Here is a 26,849-nt window from a genome sequence, read left to right on the forward strand (position 1 = left end):
TATAATACTATATAAAAACATATTTGTGAACTTCTTTGCAGTTGCTGCTCTGCAGTGAGATGTTACATTTGGCAGCTGTCTCTAGGATTATGCCCTCACTCTTTCTAAAACAATTTCCTAAATACCAAACTTTTTGTGTTTCCCCATCTACAAACTTTCCTGAACCTGATATTTGAAATTTCCCGCTGTCTTGGATCCATGTTTGATTCAGATCTATTCTTTGCTTCCCATATTCAATCACTGGCATGTTCATGTCTTGGGGACCTCAATAAAATGTCCATAATGTGCATGTAGGGGGAGTGCAAAATTAATATAACTTTTTTTTTTGTTTTGTTTTTTTGCAAATAAATTAAGCAAGTCTGGGGGAGGACCAATGTGATTTTATCCTAGCAAAGAAACATGCATGAAAGTAAAACCAGACAATGTCATATCTCTCTAATTAAAATTTATGAATTTGAGTTTATGCAAAATGGATAATTATTTTATTTTCAGGTGGCTATTTTGTCTCTTATTGTGGGAGTCATATTTGAATATACAGTACAATTAATGACTCTGTGAATGTAGATGTTGTCAGAAACCCCTTTTACATCTTTCTTTTTCCATGGCAAAATCACTTATTGGAACTTTTGAGAAATCTACGGAAAAACAGATATATTCGGCTTACCTTCAGATAATGGTAAAAAGTAGTTTCTTGCTTTCGCTCTGCCTATGCTCCCTGCTTTAATTGCACATCTCACCCATAGTTAGGTGGATAATACAAAATCTTTGTTGAGTTGAGTTTTACTTAATTGGAAACCATATTTTCTTTTCAGCCAGTATTTTGTAGTCAAAAACTTGTCACAATCATTCTAGCTCAAACTGAATGAATTTAGGAACAGTGGGAGAGCTTTTATTCTCGACTTCTAAAATAACAGGTGAATAGGTAGAGAACAAATATTCAAAGGGGACCAAACATGACCCCACTTGGAAACAGCGTGCACCTAGCTTCCTGGTGATAAGATTACTTTGTCAGTGGAGCTTTAAATAGTGTTCTCTATGATTAGACTGTCTTCTGCATTGCAGAGCAGAGGGCATACATTCTTATTTAAACGTATGGGGCACTTCATGTGCATTCAGTAGAAAGAAAGTGAAAGGGAAAGATAAATCACCTGTCATGTAACTTCAGAGCCACTCCAGAGGGATTTAACTACAGCTTATTCACTCTAAAGGAACGCTCAGTCTCAGATGTCACTTCTGTTCATGCTAAATATTCATGACAATTTCATACTATTAAGTAACTGCTATGTCTCGAGAACAACAAAATGCAAATAGACTGAAAAAAATAAGGGATGATTCCTGAAGCATGTATGTAAGAATAACATATATAAAAACCTGGTGCAAAGGTGACACTATTACAACCAGAGCTGAATTTAATATTCAGTATCCTCTTAACATTACAACATATATTCATTAAAGATCTAAATTCCTAAAGCTATCAATAATAAAACTAGTGTTGAGACAATTGAAGCATCCGCAGCGGAATTCGATCCGAAGTTTAGAAAAAATTAGTTTTGCCGCAAAGCCAAATTTACTTGGCTTCGTGGTAATGATTTTTTCTAAAATGGCTGCTGCACGTGGTACAAATTTAAAATAATAAGCCTGGGTATCTGATATGATGCATAATGCTGTGCAGCTAGCCAATCAGCAGGTAGACACCCCCTGTGATGTCACAGCCCTATAAAAAGCCTCATCCTGCACGGCCATTTCACTGTGAGCTGAGCTTAGAGAGACTAGGGACAGTGTTGCAGAAAGCTTTTAATTGTAAGAGTACAAGGTCAGTGCAGGGAGATTCTAGGAGGAATTTTTAGAGACTGTAGGGAGAGCAATGGGAGGTCATAGGGAGACTGCAGGGACAGTGCAGGTTGAGTTTAATCGCCATGTGCATCTTGTTTACCTGCTGCCACAAACCCAGTTAATCTCAAATATAATTATTGTGTCTCAGTATTAAAGAGCGGTCTGATATATCGCCTTCTGCATTTTGTTGAACTGCAGACATAATCCCCGTCAATCTTTTAGTTGATATATAGAATTACTGTGCTACAATATTAAATGACTGTCTAATATATCACTGTGTGCATCGTGTTCAACTGCTGCAACATTCATAGTCAATCCGTTTTTATTACTGGTACAGTTACTGTATACTATGGCCAAAAGAGAGTTGCCTGGGCTCTCTAAATGAACCGCTGCATCTCCCACTGGCCTGTACCCCAGCGGTCACAGCACATCTTGTTTCACTCCAGGAATGCCCCATTAAAATTTTTCTCTTCTCTTAACAGTTAATTGGTTCCAACCTCCAGTCCCTTTCTGCACCACGAGGTACTCTTCATATGTAGTTTCAGGATGCAAGGTGTAAAGATAAGTATAACTGTAACTATTAGGTTAACATTATATATATATATATATATATATATATATATATATATATAAAAGAGAAAGTCCAATGGGAGCACCAACCTGAGAATGGGTGCAAAGTCCAAAAGGGGGTGACGGCAATCCCCAATAGTATAAAAGAGAAAAAAGAGGACTGCACTCCAAATTGTGATGAAGGCTCGTATGAGCTGAAACGTCGCAAGATTTGCCACATGGGTGAATAAAACAGCTTGGATTTTCATCACAATTTGGAGTGCAGTCCTCTTTTTTCTCTTTTATATATATATATATATATATATATATATATATATATAGTGGTTATTAGCCCCATGTGGCCCCTTTTGTGTAATTATTCAAGGTGTAGGCAAAGGATAGGGAGGAATCATTCCACTGCATTTATGTTGAAAAGGGTACAGTTAGGAAAGTTACAGCCTGGGTAATGGGAACATTCCTATTACACCTTGCAGCACTGACTGGGGATCCAAATTGCCATTATACAGCTCTGTAATTCCAGCAAACCGTTCTTATTAGGGTGCATTGATACAGGCATTAGAAGGGTTTATTAGAAGGCAATATTTCTACATTGTATTTGACCCTGTGCAGTGCAGTTATCTGCTGTAAAGCCTTTTGTGGAGTGTTTTCATGTAAAAAGAAAAAATATATCTACCACTCAGCGGTGCTGCTATATCTTGCTAAACCTTTTGTGATGTGTATTAGCGCAAAAAGAAAATATATATTTGCCGCTCAGTGGTGAAGTTATTTCTTGTAAAGCCTTTAGTGACGTGTATTAGCGCAAAAATAATAACTATATTTGCCGCCCAGCGATGCAGTTATTTGTTGTAGAGCCTTTTGTGGGGTTTTTTAGCTTAAAAAGAAAAACTCTATTTGCCGCTCAGCGGTGCAGTTATTTATTGTAAAGCTTTTTTTTGGGTGTTTTAGCATAAAAAGAAAAAATATATTTGCCACTCAGCGGTGCAGTTATCTGTTGTAAAGCTTTTTGTGGGGCGTTTTAGCGTAAAAAGAAAGAATATCTGTTATGACCAGAGTATGTGGATCCTCTGTGTCAGCTGATAGAGGACTGGGAATTAGTCCTATATTGCTGACTGCTGACTGTCTGCACCTGTTATCTTGAATGCAGCTACCTGCAGTAGTGTAAACAACAAAGGCAGAATAAAGGAACAGATGGTCCTTACTGGCAGACAGTATTCAAAAGTCACTTGACAGATACAGGCAACACAAAGTTCAGAGCAATATAGCGTGCAGATATAAGCAGTCTCATAGGCAGTGCAGTGTCTGGATCCAGGCAGACTTACAGGAGGAGATAGGCAGATGCATAGTCAGGCAGTGCAGATATAAGCGGTCTCATTGTCAGGCAGTGCAGGGTCTGGATCCAGGCAGACTTAAAGGAGGAGATGGGCAGATGCGTAGTCAGGCAGTGCAGAGGTCTATAATCCAGGAAATCCAATAAACAGACACAGTGGGACGCTTCAGCGGTAGTCAAGAGGTACAACAACCACACTTGGGCACTTAATGATGAGTAAAGCTGCCTTAAATACAAATAGTCCCGCCTCCAGGTGGGGATGGTAATCAGGAACCAGCTGCCTACTCCTATAAGAAAGGGAGAGGTGCGTGCGCGCGTGCTATAGCGCATCAGATGACACCGGGCAGAGAGGACGGATGTGGCGGTATGCTGGCGAGCACCTGCGTCTCCTACAAGGTAAGTCAGTACTGGGACCCATAGTGCTGCGATGTGCAGACAGCGATCTGCCACCCTGCAGACGCAGATCCCATACTGACCATATCTACCGATCAGCGGTGCAGCTATTTCTTGTAAAGCCTTTTGTGACATGTATTAGCACAAAAAGAAAAAATATATTTGCCGCTCAGTAGTGCAGTTATTTCTTGTAATACCTTCGGTGGGGTGTTTTAGCGTGAAAAGAAAATATATATTTGCCACTCAGCAGTGCAGCTATTTTTTGTAAAGCCTTTAATGATGTGTATTAGCGCAAAAAGAAAAATGTATTTGCCGCTCAGCGGTGCAGTTTTCCATTGTTAAACCTTTTGTGGGGTGTTTTCATTTCCTATTTATTTATTAGATCGAACAGTATATCAAGCAGAGAAGTGCAGACCCTGCACAGGGGAGTGGCAGAGGCCTAACTGTTTCTGGCACAGGCACAGGTGGCAGCAGAGTAAGGGGGCATGGCAGCAGGGGTTGCAGCAAGAGGCCTGAGCTCCCGCTGTCATTTAGCGGTCATGTCCTGAATAGCAACCCAGCAGATCTGGAATGGTTGACTCGGTCATCCACTTCGCCCCAAGTGACATCAGACACCCCCAGCTAAGAGTCAGTGGGTTCCTCTGACACAACGCTTAGTTGGCATGGCCCGGGAGCAGGCCGCATGCCCCACCTGTCCTGAACCTTTCTCTGGCATTTTCAGTTCCCTCACCGCGAGAAGTATTAAATGCCGTAGGCTCGGCTCCACTTTTCAGCGAGGAAAAGCTACTAGAGGACAGTTAGCAGCTACTGCCCAGTCAAGATCTGGAGGATACATCTGGCGCTTCCTCCACTAGGCGGGCAAGTAGTGATGAGGAGAGTGATGTGGGAGCTGGTGTTGCGAACATTCAGGCTCCTGACCCAGAGACAGTTGAGGAGGACATCAGTGGCGTGCAGACAGTACTCGATGATGATGTTGTAGCTGATCGCACTTAGGAGCCGGGTGATGAAGGGGCTTTATCATCATCATCGGGAGAAGAGGGTGGCAGCTTGCCCGTGAGCTAGCGGATGACCCAGCAAGACGCTAACATGGGCGGGAGTCAGCAGGATGGCAGCAGTGGGAGGTCGGTAGCCATGCAGTGTTTCCATAAAGTGGCCTGGGAGAACCGTGGCTCGATGTGGTGAGCCAGCCTGCCGCAGCAACTGCTGCATCACGCAGTAGCACGCACTCGGTTTCAAGCAGTCAAGGCTACACCACCTCAGCCGAAGGGAGCTGTCTGTCCTTCCCATCATCTGCTGGTTCTGATGCTCCTGCTCCTCGTCTGTCTGCTCCTCCTAGTCAGTAATTCCGTTAGCAATCAATCACAAAGTGATTGCCATGAGACAACAGTATGTATGCACTCATCCAACGGTTCAGAAGCTGAATGTGCTACTGTCCAAGTTACTGGTGCTGCAGTCCCTCCCTTTCCAAGTGGTGGACTCTGCACCTTTCAGAGAACTGATGGCTTGTGCGGAGCCAAGGTGGAGAGTCACAAGCTGTTATTTCTATGCCAAAAAGGCAGTATCAGCCCTGCACACACATGTAGAACAGAAAGTAGGCCAGTCCTTGAGCCTGTCGGTGTCTGCAAAACTGCACGGCAGCGCCGACATGTAGAGCTGTAATTGCGGTCAGGGACAATACATGTCTTTACAGCCCAGTGGTTGAATGTGGTTCCTGCACAGCCATACCAGCAAATTGGCCAGGTGACGGCGCTTCCGCCTCCACATTGCCACAGAGTTGGTCCAGCGATAATGTCTGCCTCTTCATCCTCCACCGTGTCCTCAGTAGAGATCGCTTTGCGGTTCGTCTGGCAGTTGTTTCACTGCAAACTTTGCTCGTTCGTGGTTTGCCAAACAGGTGAACATGTGGCGATGTCCATTCTTTGCATCGTGCAAAATATTGACCCATGACACATGCATCAGGTGGGACAGGACTGCCAATTGAGACATTTCAGCATACGGACACACCACCTACTCTATAAATAAACCAGATCTTGCCACCATTTTACATTCAGTCTTTTGCCAGTGTAGGGAGAGGTTGCTGTGTGGAGCAGAGACAGACGGTTAGAGAGTATAGAGACACCAAACGCTAGCTAATAGGACCACAAAAGGCCTTCTAAGGACTGATATAGGTGTGCTATCGATAGGTGTGATATACCGAGGGGTGTAATATACTTATAATATACTTTCTAACATAGAAAGTATATTATAGTGCATTTGCATTGTGCAGCAGTTGTGTGTGGTTCTGCTGCGAACTGCAGCTATACAGAGCGACAAACGCTATTGGAACAACTAGTTGCAACTGGTGTGCTATACCAGTTGCCCCCCAAAAAATCTGATTGAGGCAGGGGTGTGATATACCTAGAATATAATTTCTATGTAGTGCATTTGTATTGTGCTGCATTTGTTTGTGGTTCTGCTGAGATACTGCAGCTATACAAAGGGACAAACAACATTGGAACAATTAATTGCAACTGGTGTGAATGATATACCAGTTTCCCCCCAAAAAAATCTGATTGAGGCAGGGGTGCAATATACCTAGAATATAATTTCTATATAGTGCATTTGTTTTGTGCAGCATTTGTGTGAGGTTCTGCTGAGATACAGCAGCTATACAGAGGGGCAAACATCATCGGAACAGCTAATTGCAACTGGTGTGCTATATCAGTTGCCCCCAAGAAATCTGATTAAGGGGTTCTATATACCCAGCAGGTATCTGCCCTCGTTGTTCCACATGGTTACCGGTTCTGCCTCTGACCTGGCGTTTAAAGGTTAGAAGTAATTTGAATGAGGGGCACGGCAGTTACCCCCCCCCCCCCATGATTTCAAGTCAGGTTTTTGGTTTGTATGGTTCTGGGGGCAGGCCTTCAGGTGGGAAAGCCTTAGGTACGTTGTTATTTAATATTTGTTATTTATGTTTAATTATAAAATGGCTACTGTGGCCAATAAAATCCACCTATGTTGTTGTGTCTTATTGGGGAAATGGGGTATGGGCAGGGAGAACAAATTGACAATACACTAGTCAAGTTCGGGCGAGACCTGGGTCTGAAAGCCTGGGGAAGGCCGGGCATGACTAGGTTTGGAGGGAGTGAAACGGGAAGGAAGGCTAGTAAAGGGTTAACAGGTGGGCAGGAGGGGGGGTGGCAATTTAGGGGAGGGATTAGGTGTTTTAAAGGGGACGTTGGAGCGGGAAAGGTGCCATTTTGAGGGGACAGCAAAAGGGTAGCAGCCCCTGCCCACCAACCGTCAGGCTGAAAGATTCACTGAAAGTGATGTGGAGTTCTGGAAGGCGGGGGTTGAGGTGTTATAGAAGGGTTGGAGTTTATTTTGGCCAGGCAGGACATTTTTTTGTCATGGTGGCCAAGGTTGGGCAGCGGGGGGGTCCTTGGAGTTAGTGGTTATGGTGGCTCTGGCGTGGTAGGGAGGGAGCCAAACAAGGCTCTGGACTCCCCAGGGATTGGTTTATGGAGTGGCATATGACAGGTATCCACCCTCATTGTTGCCCATGGTTACAAGTTCTGCCTCTGAGCTGGCGTTAAGCAGCTAGAGGTAATTTAAAGGAGGGCGGGGCAGTTACCTGTCAGTTTTGCGGGGCTCCAAGGACACCGTCCGCGATTTCAAGTCAGGTTTTAGGTTGGTAAGGTTCTGGGGGCAGGCTTCAGGCCTTGGGTACGTTATTTAATATTTGTTATTTATGTTTAATAATAAAATGGCTGCTGTGGCCAAGAAAATCCACCTATGTTGTTATGTCTTATTGGGGAAATAGGTATGGGCAGGGAGACCGAATTGACAATACACTAGTCATGACAATCGCTATTGGAACAAATAATTTCTATTGGTATGATATACCAGATGCCCCTCAAGAAACCTATTGAACAGGGGTGTGATATATCAATTATATTGTCACGAGAAGAGGGTGGGGAAGGTGCAAAACTGACTCCACCCACCTCTGTCCCTGCCTACCTGGACTTACCAATCCAAGGTAACAGAGCGAGACCAGGCAGAGATCCCTAACCTGAGTAAGTGCGGGAGAGACAAACAAAACAACAAACACAGAGAGGTCAAACTTGCAAGGTCAAAACCAGGAGGTCAAGACGGTACCAGGGAAAAAGCAGAAGCAGCGTCAATGTACAAACCAGGAGTAAATACCAGGAGAAGCAAATAAGACACAGGGAGCAGGCGAGGACAAGTCAAAAGTCAAGCAGAAGTCTAATACCAGGAGATGCGACAGGACAAAAGGAGCAAGCGAGGGATGAAGTAAAAATACGAGCCAAAATAAAAATACCAAGAAGCAATGTTAAAGAGGAATGTACACAAGGTATAGGCCAGCGTCACATGACTTATCCCCCTGCATACTACCTAGTGCCGAGTGCCCAGTTCAGCGCTCAGACATTCCGCCAAAGGAAGATATTTCACCCATAATTGCTAATTCTCAGAGATGTAAGATCTTAAAAATTGTTCCACAGCCTGATTCAATCGTTCAGTCTGTCCATAAGTCTTGGGATGAGAAGCTGATGAAAAGGACAATTATATCTCACACCTCTGACAAAAGGCTCTCCAAAACTTAGAAACAAAGTGAACACCCCTGTCAGATACAATGTTCTCAGGAACTCAATGCAATTGTATCACTTGCTCAATAAAAACAGAAGCCAGAGTCTTGGCATTCGGGAGCTTGGCCAGATGAACAAAATGTACCATTTTACTAAACCTATCAACCACTACCCAAACCACAGATATACCATCAGAGGGTGGCAAGTCAGTAATGAAATCCATAGAAATATGTGACCAGGGTTTACTAGGAATAGGTAGTGGTCATAACTCACCAGCAGGAAGTGTTCTAGGAGTCTTGGACCTTGCACATACCTCGCAAGCAGAGACAAAAGAACTGACATCCCTAGATAATGTGGGCTACCAATAAGACCTGGACACCAGTTCACTGTGGCCTCAATACCAGGATGACCACATAAAACAGAATCATGGCACTCACCCAGCAGCCAGAGACGGAAATGACCAGGAACAAATAAGTTATCTGTGGGTGTCTGCGCCGGAGCTAGATGTTGTGCCACCTCAATATCAGAAGCAAGATCCATGGATAAAGATGCCACAATGATGTTAGCCAGTAAGATAGATTCAGGAGCAGTGTCAGGAGGTAAAACTCACAAAAGCTTCGAGACAAAGCATCAGCTTTCACATTCTTACTTCCTGGCCTGAAAGTAATAGAGAAGTTAAAACACGTAAAGAACAATGCCTATCTGGCCTGACGAGGATTCAGGCATTTTGCGGATTCGAGAAATAATACATTTTTTATGATCAGTAAGAACAGTGATGCAATGTTTGGCCCCCTCCAAAAATTTCTCCACTCCTGAAAAGCCCATTTAATGGCTAGCAATTCACAATTACCAATATCGTAATTTCTCTCAGCAGGAGAGAATTTCCGTAAAAAAAAAAAGCACAAGGTCTTAGATTAGTGAGGTTAGAGGGTCCCTGAGAAAGAAAAGCCCCCACCCCATACTCAGAAGCATCGACTTCCACCACAAAAGGTTTCTCTTGATCCAACTGAATCAAGACTGGGACGTTCCCAAAAGATTTCTTAAGGGTTTCAAAGGCTTCTATGACCTCTACAGGCCAGTTAACAAGATCTGCCCCCTTCTTGGTTAAGTCGGTTAAGGGTTTAGAAATTACAGATTTTTTTTTTATAAATTTGCATTAATAATTAGAGAACTCAAGGAAACGCAATAATGCCTTTAAGGGAAGATGGCCTTACCCAGTCTTGAATAGCCTGTACTTTACCAGGGTCAATCTTAGGCCTCGTGCACACAACCGTGCAGTTTGCAGACCCGCAAAAAAAAGAAGCCGCCCGTGTGCCTTCTGCAATTTGCGGAACGGAATGGGTGGCCCATTGTAGACATGCCTATTCTTGTCCGCCAAACGGACAAGAATAGGACATGCTATGTTTTTTTTGCGGGCCTCAGAACAGAGCAACAGATGCGGACAGCACACGGACTGCTGTCTGCATCTTTTGCGGCCCCATTCAAGTGAATGAGTCCGCATCCAAGACGCAAAAACTGTGACTCAGATGCGGACCATAACTACGATCATGTGCACGAGGCCTTAAACGAGTGTGGAGTAAGATTATAACCTAGATATATCATTTCTTGTCCACGAAAAACAAATATTTATAATTATACAGATAATTGATTTTTTTTTCTTAGAATTTCAAGCACTGTTTTAATAATAAGGGAATGCCAAGTCGGGGAAAAAAATCTAAATATCATCAAGATATACAATCACAAATTTACCTATAAATTATCTGAATATGTCATTCATAAAATTTTGAAAGACTGCAGGAGCATTACTGAGCCCAAAAGGCATAACAGTGTATTCAATGTGACCCTCCGGAGTATTAAAAGCAGTCTTCCATTCGTCCCCTTCTTTAAAACGGATCAAATTATATGCCCCTTTCAAATCAAGTTTGGAGAACTATGATGCCCACAGAACCTGACTGAACAGATCGGGGATCAATGGGAGAGATTATTGATTTTTAATGGTGATTTTGTTCAATTCACGATAATCAATACATGGTCTGAAGTCTCCATCCATTTTTTTTTTACAAAAAAGAACCCCGCCCCCATAGGAGACACAAAGGGTGTGATGTGTCCTTTATTTAGACTCTCATTAATATACTCCCTCATAGAATTACGCTCTGGCCCAGATAAATTATACAAACCGGATTCCAAAAAAGTTGGGACACTAAACAAATTGTGAATAAAAACTGAATGCAATGATGTGGAGATGGCAAATGTCAATATTTTATTTGTAATAGAACGTAGATGACAGATCAAACGTTTAATCCGAGTAAATGTATTATTTTAAAGGGAAAATATGTTGATTCAAATTTTAACGGTGTCAACAAATCCCCAAAAAGTTGGGACAAGTAGCAATAAGAGGCTGGAAAAAAGTAAATTTGAGCATAACGAAGAGCTGGAAGACCAATTAACACTAATTAGGTCAATTGGCAACATGATTAGGTATAAAAAGAGCTTCTCAGAGTGGCATTGTCTCTCAGAAGCCAAGATGGGTAGAGGATCACCAATTCCCACAATGTTGCGCAGAAAGATAGTGGAGCAATATCAGAAAGGTGTTACCCAGCGAAAAATTGCAAAGACTTTGCATCCATCATCATCAACTGTGCATAACATCATCCGAAGATTCAGAGAATCTGGAGCAATCTCTGTGCGTAAGGGTCAAGGCCGTAAAACCATACTGGATGCCCGTGATCTCCGGGCCCTTAAACGACACTGCACAACAAACAGGAATGCTACTGTAAAGGAAATCACAGAATGGGCTCAGGAATACTTCAAGAAACCATTGTCAGTGAACACAATCCACCGTGCCATCCGCCGTTGCCAGCTGAAACTCTACAGTGCAAAGAAGAAGCCATTTCTAAGCAAGATCCACAAGCTCAGGCATTTTCACTGGGCCAGGGATCATTTAAAATGGAGTGTGGCAAAATGGAAGACTGTTCTGTGGTCAGACGGGTCATGATTCGAAGTTCTTTTTGGAAATCTGGGACGCCATGTCATCCGGACCAAAGAGGACAAGGACAACCCAAGTTGTTATCAACGCTCAGTTCAGAAGCCTGCATCTCTGATGGTATTGGGTTACATGAGTGCGTGTGGCATGGGCAGCTTGCATGTCTGGAAAGGCACCATCAATGCAGAAAAATATATTCAGGTTCTAGAACAACATATGCTCCCATCCAGACGTCATCTCTTTCAGGGAAGACTCAGCATTTTTCAACAAGATAATGCCAGACCACATTCTGCATCAATCACAACATCATGGCTGCGTAGGAGAAGGATCCAGGTACTGAAATGGCCAGTCTGCAGTCCAGATCTTTCACCTATAGAGAACATTTGGCGCATCATAAAGAGGAAGGTGCAACAAAGAAGGCCCAAGACGATTGAACAGTTAGAGGCCTGTATTAGACAAGAATGGGAGAGCATTCCTATTTCTAAACTTGAGAAACTGGTCTCCTCGGTCCCCAGACGTCTGTTGAGTGTTGTAAGAAGAAGGGGAGATGCCACACAGTGGTGAAAATGGCCTTGTCCCAGCTTTTTGGGGATTTGTTGACACCATGAAATTCTGATTCAACATATTTTTCCCATAAAATGGTACATTTTCTCAGTTTAAACTTTTGTTCCGTGATTTATGTTCTATTCTGAATAAAATATTAGAAGTTGGCACCTCCACATCATTGCATTCAGTTTTTATTCACGATTTGTATAGTGTCCCAACTTTTTTGGAATCCGGTTTGTATATCCGATCTTTAGGGAACTTGGAATCCATCACTAAATCAATTGCACAGTCATAAGATCTAGGGGGTGGGGGGCAGACTCCCTGGATCAGATGAGGAGAACGCATCATTAAATTCCTTTATATATGAAGGTAACGTCTTAGATTCAAGGGTAAACATGGGTGCACATTTGGGACCCCATTTTTCACCCTCACCTCTGGTCCAATTAATGACAGGGTTGTGCAATTGGAGCCAGGGTATACCTAAAACCATTTCAGCCGGCAAATTTTCTAAGATCAACAAGATCCACGGATAAAGATGCCACAATGATGTTAGCCAGTAAGATAGATTCAGGAGCAGTGTCAGGAGGTTGAAACGCAAAAAAGGAAGCTGCCCGTGTGACTTCCGCAAGGAGCAATTCTCAGTGTGGGTGACCACTACAGTCAGGGTTATTAAAGTGTACAATACTTAACAGTGCCCCACAGCAAGGGGGTAGAGTCAATGGCTACAATGTAAATAGGATTGGGAAGGGCTAACATAGGTATCCCCACCTGAAGAGCAAACTTAAGATCAATAAAGTTAGAGGTGTATCATCGCCTCTACCCTGGGGAAGCCCTCCATGTATTTATGGACTTCCTAAGATGCATAAGGACGGGACCCCTCTCAGGCCAATTGTCAGCAGCATCAACTCTGTGACCTACAATGTGGCCAAATACTCAGCCAGAATCCTAGTGCCCTTGGTTGGAAACACACATCACATACAGAACACCAAAATCCAGAACTTGGTATTGGTCACAGAAGAAACAATGGTCTCCTATGATGTTACATCCCTCTTCATCTGCATACCCACTACAGAGGCAATTGAAACAGTCAAGAAGCAGTTGCTATTAGATAACACCTTAGGATGCAGAACAGAACTTAGCCCAGACCAAGTGTGTGCCTTATTGGACCTTTGTCTGAGTACCACCTACTTCAAGTATAAGGACAAGTTCTACAAGCAAAAATATGGCTGTGCTATGGGATCGCCAGTCTCGCCTATTGTAGCGAACCTGTATATGGAGGAAGTAGAAAGGAAAGCCCTGACCACTTTCAAGGGAATTACACCGAGTCATTGGTTCAGATATGTGGATGACACTTGGGTTAAAATTCATAAACAAGAGTTACAGGCTTTCACCGACCACATCAACTCAGTGGATCATAACATCAATTTCACGCAGGAAGATATTCAGAACAACAAACTGGCAGTTTCTGGACTGTCTTATAACAGTGGAAGAGGGAAGGAAGCTGGGAACAGAGGTCTATCGAAAACCAACACACACAGACCAGTACCTGCTATTTGATTCCCACCATCCTCTAGACCAAAAACTGGGAGTCATCCAGACTCTACACCACCGGGCAGAGAAAATCCCCACCAGCACAGAGGCCAAGGCGAAGGAACTCAAACACCTCAGAGGGGCACTTAAAACTTGTGGTTATGAGGGGGCGGAGCTTGCGCCGGACGAAGATGGTCGCATAGCTCTCTGCTCTGTGAGGAGACTCGTCCCTAACGCCAGCTAAAATTAGCTTACAAAGGCAAGAATGGTCAAGATCGGGAACGCTAGGCACGGTGACCCTCCTGCTCCCTCCAAGAACCAGATCTCGAGCGGAGATATGGAGAAATTTCTCAAAAAAGCCGCCACCACGATCGCTGCCAGGGAACCTAAGATGGCGCCGACGCTGCAGCCTAAAGCTCCGAAGCGCGCTCCTGCACAGTCGGAAGGAGAAAGCGACTCAGAAGACCCAGCACTGAGCTTCCGATCACAAGAAAGTACCTCGACCGTGCTCTTAATAGAGTAATGGAGCCTATCCTCGCGGAGCTGTCAGCATGCAGACACGAGGTGAGACATATTGGGGAACGTGTGGAGTCTCTAGAAACGCACCAAGCAGAGATACTAAATCACCAGTCTGCGGTATCAGACTCCTTTCGTCGCTGCGCATCATATCTAAACGACCTCTATAAAGACCAGGAAAATAGGGGGCGCCAAAACAATCTGAGATTCAGAGGTGTGCCGGAATCGGTCCCCCCTGGTGAAATTTCAGCTGCCATCATTGAAATTTGCGGATCCCTGTTGGGCCTTGATCACCCGCAAGAAATTATCATAGAACGGGCGCACAGAGCCCTGAGACCCAAGCCAAAGCCAACCGAACCGCCCAGAGACATCATTTGCAGGTTCCTCAATTTTCAAGTGAAAGCTGCCATTCTGGAAACTGCACGTAACCACCCTGACTTGGTATATGAAGATTCCAAGGTCGATATTTACCAGGACTTAGCCCCTTCAACCCTGAAGAAACGCAGGTCCCTCAAGCCCCTGACAGATTGGCTCCGGTCCAACATAGTTCTATATCGTTGGTCCTATCCATTTGGCCTAACCTTTTAATATGTGGGCAAGAGGGTTAACATCTCATCATTCACAGATCTCACGGCAGTGTATGAGTTACTGAATGTGCCTCCTATGCCGATTGAAAATTGGGAACTCTTCCAAGATCTAAGCATCCTGCCTGATATCCCCAAGGTGGTCCCTTTTGAAGTGCTTCGTACACCGAAGTCCTCCCGTTCCAAGAAAAGAGGCCAACATCTTACCCCAAGAAGTCTCTCTCAAGAACATTAGATGTGACCATCGCCTGATCGTTTTAGGTTATGATGGTCCCTAAAAATCACAACTTTTGTCTTACCTAAAGTCATGGCTCCATCATTACAATGACTTTATGTGGCCCATTCTCTAAAAGGTTTTCTCCCCTTTCTTGCCTAAATACTGCCCTTTCCTGGGCGTTATACGGTCTCCCAACCGGTCTACAGACCACTCAACCCCCTCCTGACATATCTCAGTATGTCTGTTTTTTCATTTACTGTTTGTTTAACTCGTTGTGTTCTGTTCCCTCTCCCTATTCCTAATCCAAGGTATTTGTCTCTCCCATCGACATGGAGTAAACTCCTCCCTTCCACAACTCCTATGACACACAGGACAGCGGACCCTCATAAACCTGCTACGCTCTCTTGGGGAAAGTCACGCCAGCTACAAGGTAATCCCACGCACACCATACTCAATGGCTGACCTATTGGTAGCTTCTTACAATGTCAAAGGTTTTCACTCCCCATCAAAACGGAGCCAAATCTTTGCCATTTTAAGAAAAGCCGGGGCTGGGGTGATATTTCTACAAGAGACACATTACCGCTTTAACCATTACCCTGACATGCGATTCTCTCATTATTCCAATTGGTACCACTGTGGGGGTAGCTCTTCAGCTTCTAGTGGGGTCAGTATAGGGTTACAAAGGAAAATTCCCTTTAAATTTGTCAGTCAAATATTAGACCCAAATGGAAGGTTTATTTTACTTAATGGTACTATAGGGCCGCAGACTTACACCTTTATCAACTTATATGCCCCTAACTCTAATCAATCCTGTTGGTTCTCTGATATTTTCCCTATCATAGAATCCTTCAAGGAAGGTATAGTGGTTGCAGGGGGCGACTTAAATGTGGTTCTCCTACCACAACTGGATATCTCCTCCAACAAATCATCCCACTCTAGCAAGTCCTTAAAAACAATCAGGAATTCCCTATGGGAACTACACTTGATTGATGTATGGCGTTCTCATCACCCTAATGATAACCATAAAGATTTCACGTTCTATTCCTCTATGCATGGTACCTATCACAGAATAGATTACCTGTTTATCTCTAAAGAACACATACATCTGTGTCGTGAGTCATTCATAGGTTCTATACATTTGTCAGACCATTCCCCCGTTTTTATAACAGTTCTGGCCCCCAATGAAACTCCCTCGTGCTTCAACTGGCGCCTAAATGAATCCCTCCTGGGATACCAAGACTCAGTTGAGATGATTTCCAAACACATCACAGAGTATTTTTCCCTAAATAAAAGCCCGGAGCTCCCGATAAATACTCTCTGGGACGCCCACAAACCAGTAATCGGGGGACAATTCATCAGCATTGGCACGCACCAAAAGAAAATTAGGGAAAGAGAAATTGACGAAACTCTAAAAAAATATCCAGAGGCTCGAGTCTCAGCACAAAATTAAGCCCTCTGACCCTCAATTCCATGAGCTGTCGGGATATAGAGCCAAACTCAGATCCCTCCTAACTTCTAGAGCAGCCAAATATTACATGAGCTCCCAACACAAATTTTTTACGCATGGTGATAAGGCCACCAAATTTGTCATGAATAGGATCAAAGGGAGGTCCACAAACTACGTTCATCAACTATCCTCACAAGATGGGACTCCTATCTTCTCTGTTACCCAGATTGCTGCCCAATTTTGCTCCTTTTACAACGGTCTCTATAATCTTCCCTCAACCATAGATTTGGAAACTCGCGCCTCTGCTATATCCTCCTTTCTGGAAGCCGCTAAACTCCCTAACATCTCCCCAAAACAGAAGTTAAGTCTGGAAGCCCCTTTTTCCCTGAATGAGCCCAAAAAAGCCGTCAGGAAAGAGTCCAGGCCCTGACGGTCTTCCGCTAGCCTATTATAAAACGTTCCATGAACTCCTTTTACCTCATCTCTTTGAAGTCTGTATTCAGACATTCCAGGGAATCCCTCTCTCAAGAGATATGACTGCGGCCAACATCACTCTCATCCCTAAAGAAGGGAAAGATGCTAAATTATGTTCCAATTATAGGCCCATCTCCCTCCTAAACATAGACCTCAAACTCCTGGCCAAGATGTTAGCCAACAGATTAGCTATCCTTCTCCCTCAACTGATTCATGGAGACCAGGTCGGCTTTATCCGTAATAGGGAAGGCAAAGATAACACCACTAGGGTGATTAATACCCTTTGCCATGCCAAACGGATTTCCTCCCCCTTGCTTTTACTCAGCACGGATTCTGAAAAAGCATTCGGTAGGGTTAACTGGTCATATTTAAAACACGTCCTGCGGAATTTTGGCCTACCTGACTCCTTTGTTCAAGCAACCTTTTTGATGTATGAACACGCAACAGCCTCAGTACTTGTTAATGGCACCTTATCCTCTCCATTTTAGAAATGGAACACGCCAGGGTTGTCCCCTATCACCCCTCCTATTTATTTTGGCTCTTGAGCCCCTACTTGCAACCATAAGATTGGACCAGGAGGTAGTAGGTCTATGTTTGGGAGGCAGGGAACAGAAATGAGCTGCCTTCGCAGACGACGTTCTGATGATGACGGTCAACCTGAAGGCTTCTCTACCCCGAATTCAGTCCCACCTAAACGCATATAGCATCTTGTCAGACTTCAAAATGAATGCCAGTAAATCGTTAGTCCTCTGCTTAGGCATCCCCCGGGCAACCAAACATCAACTGATGATGGACTCCCCATTTAATTGGTCCTCTCCCAATATCACATACTTAGGGGTCAAGATTAGCCCTGAAATAACCGAACTCTTTTCCCTCAATTATACCCCTCTAAAACAATCACTTTTTGAAGCTATTGATAATCTGGCCCGAGCCAACCCAACGTTGCCCTGGTTTGGTCGCAAAAACCTTCTCTCTTCCTTAATACTCCTCCGACTCACTTATTTGCAGCAAGTCCTCCCCATTCCTGTCCCCAAGCACTATTATGACACAATCATGCAAAAGTTCAGATCTTTCATCTGGAGTGGAAGGAAAGCGAGACTATCATGCGCTCTCCTCACCAAACCCAGACATGCCTCCAACTCACCAAATCCCGAACTGTACGGGAAGGCCATCCTTCTCTCACGTGCACTAGCCTGGTTACGCCCCTCCCCACCTTCCGTAGTGGTACAGATAGAATTAGATATTTTGAACAGCCCAGCCAGAGCGCTCCTCTTAGGTCATAAGTTGGTTTTTCCTGGCCCTATATCTCACTACCCAATCCTCAAAGCCACGCTGGAAGCTTGGAAGTGGCTATCCTCTACACATTGCTCTATCCAATTCCCTTCTCCCACTCTATCTGTAAGTGATGTCCTAAACACGGTCCCCTCCACCCTAAGAGGCGCAACCTCAACAGGACTGTTGTCCTCCACAATCCCTATAATATCCCTAGCCCTCCCAACTGGAGAGTGAATGGACTTAAAAGCCACAAATGCCCTGCTTAATCCTCACCCGTGAGATTTTCTCTCAGTTGCCTACATTAGAGCTTACCTGAAACAACACATTAAAATAGGGGACCTCCTTCGTCCGTGGGTTTGGCTGGAATCTTTGATGTCTTTACACTCAGCACCCAGAAAACTCATCTCACAGATTTACAGCAAATTGCGGCTACCCCCTATGATAGCTAAACCATCCTTTGTGACACGATGGGAACTAGACTTGAACATTACAATTCCACATGAATCCCTGCCTAAATTACTAGAATCTCCTCACGGGGCCTCCCGCTGTGTCAGAATTCAGGAAAACAGCTATAAAATCCTTACCGGATGGTACAATACGCCAGATAAAACATCAAGATACACTAGGTCTGCTTCTGACGCCTGCTGGAGGTGCCTTGAGGAAAGAGGAACTTTTCTTCATATCTGGTGGACCTGCCCCCTTATCCATAAATGGTGGGGCGAGGTCTTCTCAGTTGCTAACGAAGTTTGCGGCACCTCAATACTACCTTCTCCTCAAGTTGCCCTCCTGTCTTTCTCCCAAGATGAGGGGGATGCTAAACCCCCATTTGTATTTACAAAGATGCTGCTGGCAGCCTGCCTCCATCTCCCTAAATTTTGGCTACGACCTGTAGTCCCAACCTTAGAACAATTGATCGAAAAAGTTGACCAGATCCATAGGTTTGAGGAACTATCTTCTTGGGAATCACGCACTCACATGATATTCCTCAAAAAATGGTCCCTATGGTCTAAGTATAGATCTCCCAAATCATAGTGTACCCTATTGATGACTAAAAAGATTGGAACACATATTTGTAACCATCTAGCACTACCATCCAACACGCTAGGCACTTCGTACGAAAGACATCCCTACCTCACGTTGTAGACTCAAATATCTCCAGCTCTTCCTGTCCTCTCAGTTCTGCATCCGCCTCATCCATTTTATGCCTCATTCAAGACTGATAGTGATTGACTCGTGTGCCAAACCATGAATGGCGCAACACTGTTGTATCTGGCATGTACCTACTCTGTACTTAATATTACATTAGCGTGGCCTGCGAGCCTATACCTTGGTATCCTGTTACCTACTGTTATACTTTGAAATTTATAATAAAAATATAAATAAAAAAATAAAAAAACTTGTGGTTATCCAGTTTGGGCCTTTGTCAAAACAGAAGGAAGGAGAAGAAAGACCACCAAGACTACCAGTGAGGGCGAGAAGCATGACAGACGCAAGAATATGGTTATCCCATATGTAGCTGGGGTGTCTGAGAAACTCAAAAGGATTTTTAATAAACATCACATTCCTGTTTGCTTTAAACCCAGCAACACACTGAAGCAACAACTGGTTCACCCCAAAGACCCAACGCCTAAGCACAAGATGGACAACATTGTGTACGCAGTCCAGTGCAATGAGGAATGCTCAGAACTGTATATCGGCGAAACAAAACAACAACTACATCAGCGTATAGCTCAGCATAGAAGAGCCAAAACCTCTGGTCAAGATTCAGCCGTGTACTTACATCTAAAAGGAACAGGTCACACCTTTGAAGACAGTCAAGTACGTGTTTTGGATAAGGAGGCCGATTGGTACAAACGAGGCGTGAAGAAGGCCATCTACGTAAAAATGGAGAAGCCAAGCTGGAATAGAGGTGGGGGGGTTAGACATCTATTGTCTGCCACATACAATGCTGTCTTGACACCTTTTTCTGGGAAGTCTTTATCACTTACTGACTCCAATTAGAATAATAAAATCAACACCTTTGACCCAATGCTGGGTATAATTACCAGATGTGGATTCAGTTACATATTTATTCCCAGAATTTTTGTACAATCACTCAGAATTGAGAAAGCTCATTGGAAGAACGAGTGAAACGTTTTCAATAAATCTACAGTATGTCCAGTTGCCTTGAATTATTCTTTACAGATAAAGAAAGTTAGAGGCCTACCCAGAATCAACAAAGGCACTACCTGAACCCTCGCTTAAACCAAATAAAATACGGTAGTAAAAGGTACTAATAACTTCTGCTTTACCACCCCAGGGAGTCCCTTATGTTTAGATCTCTCTGGTTTGGGTGATCTCCTGGAAGGAGGGACCTTGGGACATTGCCAGATCCAATGATCGGAGTCGCGCCAGTAAAAACATGTACCACGGCGACGATGTTGCTCTCTTTTGGTTGAACTTAGCTGCAAAGGTTTGTCAGTACAACGCTCGGACTTAATCCCCACAGGATTGGTCTCTGGTTTGGACATAACCTGTGAAAAAAGAAAATACTCCCGTTGTCTCTCCCTACTGTGTGTGTCCAGTCTCATAGCAAGGGTCATGGTTTGCTCCAAGGTCCCAGGAGAGGGAAAACATACAAGCATGTCTTTGAGAGTCTCAGATAGGTCAGACCTAAACTGACTTTTAAGAGCAGATTCATTCCAACCAGAGGGAACGCACCATTTAAGAAATTGAGTACAGTAGTCTTCTACCAGTCGGTCACCCTGCTCAAGAGATTTTAACAGACTTTCCGCTACAGATGGTCTGTCAGGTTCATCATACAAAACCCTGACGGCTTGTAAAAACACGTTGCCAGATCTAAGACACTGAGAGTGGGGGGTACCGAAAATGTCCAGTCTTGGGGGTCGCCTTGTAATAAGGACATAATAATTCCCACTCTTTGTTGAGCAGAACCAGAAGAGTCAGGGCACAAACTGAAAAATAGTCTGCAGCTCTCTCTAAAGACCAAAAAACAATTGTGATCCCCAAGAACCGATCTGGAAGCTTAACATAAGGTTCCTCCTGTAGTGTGGATGATGAAGTAATAGAGAGGTTTCAGACAGTTTCCTGTGCTTGAAACCTCTCCCCTAACTCCTGGAAATCGGAGCCAGGTTTTGGACATGATACTTGAGAGTTTACAACTGATCCATGATATGGTAGTACAGCCTGTAATTCAGTCATGAGAAGGGGAATAGGGAAGGTGCAAACTGACTCCACCCACTCCTCTGTCCCTGCCTTCTTGCACTTAACCGTCCTAGGCAACAGAGCGCAACTGGACGGCGATCCCTAGCCTACGTAAATGTGGGGAGATAAACAAACAGACAACAAAGAGAGGTCGAACTAGCAAGGTCAAAACTAGGAGAAGCAAGTATAGCACAGGGAGCAAGCGAGGACAAAAGTCAAGCAGAAGTCAAATACCAGGAGGTGCAAAAGTACAAAAGGAGCAAGCAAAAGACAAAGTCAAGTAACAAGCTGAAATTCTAATACAAAGTAAAATGCCAATGGAATATACACAAGGTATAGAACCTTAATCACAGGCAACCTGTGGCCAGCAGGCTGTAAGTTAAATAGGGGAGAGAGGGAGTCATGTGATGTGGCCATTGTCACATGACTCATCCCCCTGCATCCTGCTGAGCGCCGAGTGCCCAGTTCGGCGCTCAGCCTTTTCGCCGAAACTACGGGACTGGAGGATGCCGACCATGCTAAGAAGGCGTGCACAGCCTGGTCCTCTCCGCCCCCCCCCACTGCCCTGGAGACAAGGATGCAGTGCATGTCCTTGCTCCGAAGTCATCGCAGGGCCCCGGCAGCACCGAAGGGAAGGAGCATGAAGCCGACATACTGTGACAGTAGTACACTGGCCTGCTGTAAAATGTATATCCAATGACCGTGTACTCTACCTCCAGCCAAATACTTAGCGTACTTTCACACTAGCATTTTCTTTTCTGGTATAGAGTTCCGTCCTAGTGGCTTTATGTTATCTAAACTAAATGTGTTAAGCAAACACCTTCAATTGCTTTTCAATTGCTTTTGTCTCAAAATAACTTGATGAGTTAAGAAATTTGAGTTAAGAACTTGAGTGCTAACCCTGCTACATCTGTACTTGATCTTTTCTGTCTTTTGAATGCATAATTTTGGGGGCCTGTAGTCCACTGGCCTGCTGTAAAATTGATATCTAATGACCGTGTAATCTAACTCCAGCCACATACTTACTTGTTCTTTTCTGTCCGCTGAATGCATAATTTTTGGGGCCTGCAGTTCACTGGCCTGCTGTAAAATTGATATCCAATGACCGTGTAATCTACCTCCAGCCACATACTTACTTGTTCTTTTCTTTCTGCTTAATGCATAATTTTTGGGGCCTGTAGTCCACTGGCCTGCTGTAAAATTGATATCCAATGACCGTGTAATATAGTTCCAGCCACATATTTACTTGTTCTTTTCTGTCTGCTGAATACATACTTTTTAGGGCAGTTATTATATATTCTAAGAATATACAGGGATCCATTATATATACATGCTAATAATACAGTGGGGGTCATTATATATACTAATAATACAAAGCGGGCATTATATATACTATATATATATATATATATATATATACATATATATATATGTATATATATAGAGGGCATTATTTATATGGGCACTACGGGGGGGGGGAGTCTTGATTTCTAGCGGCACTACAGGTCGCATTATAATACAGGGTACACTACAGAGAGTCATTATAACTACAGGCACTGCAGCTGGTATTTATACACACTGGGGTTACTACAGTGGTCTTTAAAAATAGTTGGACCACTATAGAAGGCACTATAACGACTGCAGACACTAATGGGGACTTTGTTACTAATGTGAGATGTATAGGGGTACCTTATAGAGGGGCATTGATACTGCTTGGGGCACTATAGGTGGCCTTTTTTCTACTAGGGGCCTTATGGGGGCATTATTAATATTGGGGTTGCTGTAAAGGCATTATTATTGAGCACAATATGGAGGACATTACTACTAATAGGGTTGCTATTGGAGGTACTGTAGGGAACACTATTACCATTGGTGGTAGTTGGGGAGCATATTATTATGGGATTCTTATTTTATTTTTTTCAATCCAATAAATATTTTATTTTCTTTAATAAAAGTGGCAAAACATTTAAACAGAGCCAAAAAAAAGTACTGACAAAGTGGACTTATACACATATAAAAAGATATTACTATCATTTAGCATCATCACACATCATGATATTACGTCCAGCTCTGTAAACTCAAACCTAGTACCTTTAATCCCAAATATTCCCCCCCCCCCTTACCCTTGGCTGCTGTCGCTGATAGCCCAAACCTCATCCTCTCCCCTCGTACCCGTCCATGTGTATCACCCAACTGAGCGAGGTAATCAGTCCACCTCGCTTCTACAGATAAAGGGATATTGCATACCTTTCCTTCTCTGTCTCTCGATCTCCTCATACAGCTTTATTTGGGACATAATCCGTCTCCACTCCTCAAATGCGGGGGATGTGGGTGAACCCCATCTTTTAACTATGAGAACCTTTTGCTATAAAGCAGCCATTCTGCCAGATCAAATGATGCACCGAAGATTTTTGCTTTTTTGGTATATAAAAACCCATGATCACAGATATCATATCCGGTACACAAGATTGGGGGAAATCCCCCTGAAGTGCTATAAATACCTGCTCCCAAAACCGCTTTATCACACGGCATTCCCATAAAAGAGGGATATATCCAGCATTGCGGCTGCCACACTTTTGACAAAGAAATTCACGACCTCTGTTATTAGCAAACATAGCCTGCATTTGCGGTGTATAATGTAACCTATGCAAAATTTTAAACTGGATCAATCTATAACTGGTTGCAGATATTGCCTTTTTTTCATATTTTGAAAAATATGTGGCCAGGGAGGGGGGAAGTATTCAGTTCCTGCTCCCATTTATGTTTTAAAAGAAGTCACCATAGACAGTGAAGCTTGCATTTTCAAATAAATCTCTGCCATTTTAATCTTTTTCCCTAAGTGAAAGAAAACAATAATCAAAAAATAAGTGTTGTTGAGTAATCATATATGTTTTATTTAGTGTAGCTTTGTATGCATGTTTTAAACGTGCGTATATAAATTGATCTAAAAATGAGATATTTGTGAAATTAAAGTCCCCTAAGACCTTAAAACGATCTGCAACAAACAGATGTGCCACTCTAGTGATACACCTACGACTCCAATAGGCGTGATCGGTTAGTTAAAAAAATTCTGGTAAGTTCTGATTCTCCCACAACGGAGTAAAATGAAACACATGTGACATCTGCAGAGTCGTTTTTAATATATCCCAGACCCTCTGCAGAGTTCTCGGGATTAAACAACTAGTGTCCAACTCTCCAAACTGTGCTGTTTCTAAGTGTGTGACCTACCCTAGTTAAATATTGCCCAAGTGCATTCTATCTAAAATTACAGCATCTTTGAAGCTGCACAGAAAAAAAGTACCCTTGAAAGAAAGGAAGTGATAGTCCCCCTTCTGACTCGGCCAGCCACAGATACCTCTGTTTTATACGAACCCTCCTCCCCCAAATTAGAACGTCCATTAAAGCTTCCAGTCTATAAAAGAAGGCATCCTCTATACAGATGGGGAAGGCACAGATCGGATATAAAACCAGAGGTAGTATGATCATTTTAACTAATGCCAGTCGATCGGATTGCGATATTAACAATTTTTGCCAGGCTCTGATTTTCCCCTTTACTTTATCTATTACCGGGGAAAGACTTAACTCGTAAAATCTTCCTATAGAGCACCTATCTTTATCCCAAGATAGTCCAGAGAGTCATCCAAAGATAACATCCGGACCCGGGAACCCCCTTCGGGGGCATTTCGATTTAGCGGGAGGAGTGAGGACTTAGCCCAGTGGATTAAGTAACCAGAAAGTAGACTAAACTCCTCTATCACCTGCATAACATGGGGGACGGCTTTCTAGCCCTGATCCAGAAAGAGGATAAGATCGTCTGCATAGAGCCTAATTTTATCACTCTCTCCTGCTACCCCGAAGCCTTGAATCTGCCCATTAAAACGGATCCTACAAGCCAACGGCTCCATAAATAGCGCAAAGAGAAGGGGAGAGAGCAGGCAACCCTGTCTCGTACCGCGTTGAAGCTCAATAATAGAGGAATTAACCCCATCAATGTTAACTCGAGCTATTGGTTGAGTATATAACAGTTTAGTCATTGCGATAAAAGTAGTCCCTAATCGAAAATGTGCCATAGTTCGCCACAGGAAGGACCACTTCATCCTGTCAAACGCTTTAGCAGCATCCAGAGACATGATGGAGTGGTCCTGTCCCCCCCTACCGACAGGTTCAAATACACCCCATAGAGATTTGCCTGAATCTGTCTACCAGGAATAAATCCTGTTTGATTAGGATGGACCAGGGTTGCAATTACTCGTTTAAGACGGTTTGCTAAGGATTTTGCAAAGATCTTATAGTCTGTATTAGGGAGTGATATGGGCCTGTAAGACCTACCTCACTACCATTCTTATATATATTTTTAAATTAAAGTGATAATTGCCTCCCTGAAAGATGGGGGGAGAGATCCATATCTATATGATTCATTTAGAACCTGCAGAAGAATAGGGAGAAGTGCCTTAGCATGGTACCTATAGAGTTAAAATGGCAAAACATCCTCCCCAGGGGAGGAGTTATATTTAACCGAGCGAAGAGCATCCTCTGTAAAATTGATATCTAATGACCGTGTAATCTAACTCCAGCCACATACTTACTTGTTCTTTTCTGTACGCTGAATGCATAATTTTTGGGGCCTACAGTCCACTGGTCTTCTGTAAAATTGATATCCAATCAAACACAGCTGCTCAGTCCTCTTCTCCCAAAACCTGCTTCTCCACCATTACAGAAGAAAAACTCTCCACTCTACTCTCCAAATCTCATCTGACCACCTGTGCACTTGACCCAATCCCATCCCACCTCATCCCTAACCTCACCACAGTGTTTATCCCAGCCCTAACTCATCTCTTCAACCTATCACTAAACTCTGGTGTCTTCCCCTCTGCTTTTAAACATGCTACCATTACACCCATCCTCAAAAAGCCTTCACTTGACCCATCTTCCTTGTCCAGTTAGCGCCCCATATCACTTCTTCCGTATGCCTCAAAGCTACTTGAACAACATGTCCATTCAGAACTGTCTTCCCACCTCTCCTCCTGCTCCCTCTTTGATCGCCTACAATCTGGCTTCCGACCCCACCACTCGACCGAGCCTGCCCTTACCAAAGTCACCAATGACCTACTGACAGCCAAAACCAAGAAACAATACTCTGTCCTCATTCTCCTTTACCTGTCCTCTGTCTTCAACACTGTTGACCACTCCCTACTGTTGCACACTCTCTCATCTCTTGGCATCACTGACCTGGCCCTCTCCTGGATCACATCATACCTCACAGACCGGATGTTTAGCATCTCCCACTCCCGCACCACCTTTTCGTCTCATTCCCTCTCTGTTGGTGCCCCACAAAGCTCTGTCATAGGACCCCTGCTCTTCTCT

The sequence above is a fragment of the Bufo gargarizans genome, chromosome 4 (assembly GCF_014858855.1).
Source record: "Bufo gargarizans isolate SCDJY-AF-19 chromosome 4, ASM1485885v1, whole genome shotgun sequence".
Classification (NCBI taxonomy): Eukaryota; Metazoa; Chordata; class Amphibia; order Anura; family Bufonidae; genus Bufo; species Bufo gargarizans.